This window comes from Triticum urartu, chromosome 5A (assembly GCF_056163025.1).
Source record: "Triticum urartu cultivar PI428250 chromosome 5A, HENAU_Tu73, whole genome shotgun sequence".
NCBI classification, from domain to species: domain Eukaryota; kingdom Viridiplantae; phylum Streptophyta; class Magnoliopsida; order Poales; family Poaceae; genus Triticum; species Triticum urartu.
Genome location: NC_141877.1, coordinates 392,516,304 through 392,520,862, shown reverse-complemented (window position 1 = coordinate 392,520,862; position 4,559 = coordinate 392,516,304).

Genomic DNA, 4,559 nt, shown 5'->3' with positions numbered 1-4,559 from the left:
ATAATTAAATTTTGTTAATCATCACTTTGTCCCAAACCGACCTCAAATTCAAATTAAAAGACAAGTCAAAATATTGTTTCTCCAAACTATAATACTAAAATGTTCGCATTTTAGTATGAATCCCCCTGATCTTTGTCATGATAAAACCAACATCGTTTGACTCACCATATAATCCCTGGGAAAATATGAAGTGGTCCATGAGCATATCAATTGACCTTTTCAACTTCTAAAAATATTTAAACCTTTTCAATTGCTCTGAAACTTTTTGTGCCACATTATTGAGCTTGATTTATGTGCAAAGTATCACATCTCTCCAAAACCGTTTAGTAGCTACCTTAATTAGAAAACATAGAAGGTTTAAGTAAAATCAGAAAAATAAAAAGAAATGAGGAAAGCCCCTGAGCACGTGGCCTCTCACTTCCCCTGTTCCAGGCCCAGCCCACCTGGCCGGCCTTTCTCCTTTCTCTTGCCAGAGAAGGAGACAACGCCATGGCGTGGCGTCTGGCTGCCCGTCCATGTGCCCGACGCCGCCGTGTCGATCATCCGATGAGCCCCGAGGTGTATAAGTCCCTCCTCACCCCGTAGACGAACCCTAGATGCTCTCCTCCTCTTCCTCTCGTGCAGCTTCTCCCTCACAGCACGAACCCGAGCGAAGTCGTCGCCGTGCCTTTATGGCCATGGTCGTCCCCGAGCGACGACGAGATGTCTAGAGGCAGCGCCGTCCTCTTCTCCGTTGACTTCAACCACTGGACCAAGCCGGGAGGCCCTCGCGCGTCGCCATCGCGCTCTTCTCCGCCTCTGCATCTCGACGGCCACCGTCGTCAATTCGGCCGATCCGCTGCAACCCCGAGCCCGCCGACCCTCACTACCGCACCAATGTGAGCTCCTCCCATGTTTCCCTCTCGCCCCGGTCTCGATCCATCGTCGGAGCACGTATCCCGCCCGTAGCCATAGCCGTCGTCCGTCACGGCCAGTGCCCACGCGACTCGCGTCCGCCCCACCCCCACGCCGTGACCACCCTGTGCCTGCGCCTGCGCCTCGCCTCACCTCCCTGCCGCGCTAGGCCGCGCCCGGGCCTTGTTCGCCCCTGCGCCTGGCCAAGCCCACAGGCGTTGCCGCCGCTGCTTGTTCTGCCTAGAACTGCTGCTGCCCACTTTTGCTGCTCCCGATGCATCTAGCGTCGCCGCCGTTGTTGCTGCTTTGCTGTTTCTACTGCATGCCGTTGCTGATTACTTGCTGCTGCTTCTTAGCTACTAGCCTCTGAGCTATTGCTTGCTTGCCGCTCCTCCTGCTACTTTTGCCGCTGCTTTGCTTTGTGCTACTGCTGCTCCTTTGCGTTGGCTGCTGATGCTACCTGCTGCTGCCCGTTGTTGCCATTTGCTGTTGCTGTTGGCCAGGGCAGAGCACCCATGTGTTGTGCGTGAGTGTGCACAGCCGTGAGCTGACCACCAATGGCCGGACTAGTTAATTAGTGGTAGGTTAGATTAGGAGCTAAACTAGCATATGCCAAGTGGCCCCTTGTACTTAATTAGTTTAGTTAATTAGGTAGGTTTATTTCTGTTATTAGGTGTAGCCTATGACAAGTGGACCCCTAGACTAATTAATCTAATTAACTAGAATATTTTAGTTGCTTCCTATGACATATGGGCCACACACTCCTCATTTGACTAGTCAGGTTGACTTGGTCAACTCGATTTAAAATAAATCCAAACTTTTAGAAAATGCTTTAATCTTTGTAAATTCATATAAAATAATCCGTAATTCGGATGAAAATACTTTATACATGAAAGTTGCTCAGAACGACAAGACGAATTTGAATACGCAGCCCGTTTATCCGCCACACATCCCTAACCTATCGAACTCGCAACTTTCCCCCTCCGGCTCCTCTGCCCGAAAACGCGAAACACCGGGGATACTTTCCCGGATGTTTCCCCCCCTTCACCGGTACCACCTTGTACCGTGTTAGGGCACACCTAGCATCACGCTTTGTCATGTCATGCATCGTCATGCATTTGTTTGCATTATATTTATTGTTTCTTCCCCCACTTCTCTCGCTAGACACCGAGACCGACGCCGTTGCTACCCAGTACGACTACGGTGTTGACGACCACTCTCTCTTGCCAGAGCAACCAGGCAAGCCCCCCCTTTTGATCACCATATATCGCCTAATCTTCTTTATACTGCTTGCATTAGAGTAGTGTAGCATGTTACTGCTTTCCGTTATTCCTATCCTGATGCATAGCCTGTCCTTGCTACTACTGTTGTTACCATTACCTGCTATCCTACTGCTTAGTATAGGATGCTAGTGTTCCATCAGTGGCCCTACACTCTTGTCCGTCTGCCATGCTATATTACTGGGCCGTGATCACTTCGGGAGGTGATCACGGGCATATACTATATACTTTACACAGTTACATTACCTGTGGTACTGTTTGAAGTTGGGGGCTGAAGGGGCAGGTGGCTCCATCCAGGTAGTGGTGGGCCTGAGTTCCCGACGGCCCCCGACTGCTACTTTGAGGCGAAGCGACAGGGCAGGTTGAGACCACCTAGGAGAGAGGTGGGCCTGGCCCTGGTCGGCGTTCGCGGATACTTAACACGTTTAACGAGATCTTGGTATTTGATCTGAGTCTGGCTACTGGTCTATACGCACTAACCATCTACGCGGGAGTAGTTATGGGTATCCCGGCGTCGTGGTATCAGCCGAAGCCTTCGTGACGTCAGCGACTGAGTGGCGCGCGCCGGATTGGAACGTAAGCCTGCTCTTGTATTAAGGGGGTTAGTTCTGCTTCCGGCCGCGTTCGCAACGTGCAGGTGTGCTAAGGGCGATGGGCCCAGACCCCTGTGCGCTTAGGTTTAGACCGGCGTGCTGACCTCTCTGTTGTGCCTAGGTGGGGCTGCGACGTGTTGATCTTCCGCGGCCGGGCATGACCCAGGAAAGTGTGTCCGGCCAATTGGGATCAAGCGTGTTGGGGTATGTGGTGCACCCCTGCAGGGAAGTTAATCTATTTGAATAGCCGTGATCTTCGGTAACAGGACGACTTGGAGTTGTACCTTGACCTTATGACAACTAGAACCGGATACTTAATAAAACACACCCTTCCAAGTGCCAGATACAACCCGGTGGCCGCTCTCTAACAGGGCATTGAGGAGAGGATCGCCGGTTAGGATTATGCTATGCGATGCTACTTGGAGGACTTCAGTCTACTCTCTTCTACATGCCGCAAGACGGAGGCTGCCAGAAGCGTAGTCTTCGAAAGGATTAGTTATCCCCCTCTTATTCTGGCATTCTGCAGTTCAGTCCACATATGATACCCTTATTCCATTTGATACCCATGCATATGCAGTGTAGCTCCTTGCTTGCGAGTACTTTGGATGAGTACTCACGGTTGCTTTCTCCCTCTTTTCCCCCTATCCCTCCTACCTGGTTGTCGCAACCAGATGTTGGAGCCCAGGAGTCAGACGCCACCTTCGACGACGACTCCTACTACACCGGAGGTGCCTACTACTACGTGATGCCCGCTGACGACGACCAGGAGTAGTTAGGAGGATCCCAGGCAGGAGGCCTGCGCCTGTTTCGATCTGTATCCCCGTTTGTGCTAGCCATCTTATGGCAACTTGTTTATCTTATGTCTGTACTCAGATATTGTTGCTTCCGTTGACTCGTCTATGATCGAGCTCTTGTATTCGAGCCCTCGAGGCCCCTGGCTTGTAATATGATGCTTGTATGACTTATTTTATTTGTAGAGTTGTGTTGTGATATCTTTCCGTGAGTCCCTTATCTTGATCGTACACGTTTGCGTGTATGATTAGTGTACGGTCAAATCGGGGGCGTCACAGGTTTCCCTCAAAAATTCTTGTGCAATTTCAAAGTTCCACCAGTGGTCAGAAATAAAATTCCCACTAGTGACAATTTGCTTAGCAGGGTTGGAAAGGTAATAAGAATTGTGTGTTTTATGGGCAAGACGAGACATTGAACATTTGTTCTTTCAATATTCAATTTTTATGATGGTGTGGAGCCTAATGTTCTTTAGAATTAAGAAATACTCCAAAAAAATTTAAATTCTTGCTTTGGTAGATGGATTATAAGCTTCCCAATATAAAACAATAAATTGGTACTTGTTGGAATTGTTGCTGTATTTTGAACTATTTGGAGGTGTAGGAATGATATTGTATTTGAGAGGAACCGATAAATGATCCAATTATAATAACTAAATTGATTTATCATTGGGCAACAAGTTGGGTAATTTTGTTGATAAAGGTGGAAAGCCAAAAGGTGTTGATGCTAGAGAAAGACTAATAAAGCAGGTAGCAAGTGGTATTGAGCTTGACACGGGTGGCGTCCTGGAGTTCTTTAGGTGGCTGAAGATCTTCTTCTATAACTGTCCCTAGGGGCGACAACTCTGTGGTGGTTTTTATCCCTAGATGCATGTGTTATCTTTTAGTTGATTTAGTTTCTTATGGTCTGGTTCTGTCTTAAACATTTGGTTCCTGAGTTTGTTTCCTGGTCATGTAATATATTGGATTCTGGTGGCTGCTGCCTATTTAGTCGTTGTGCTTTC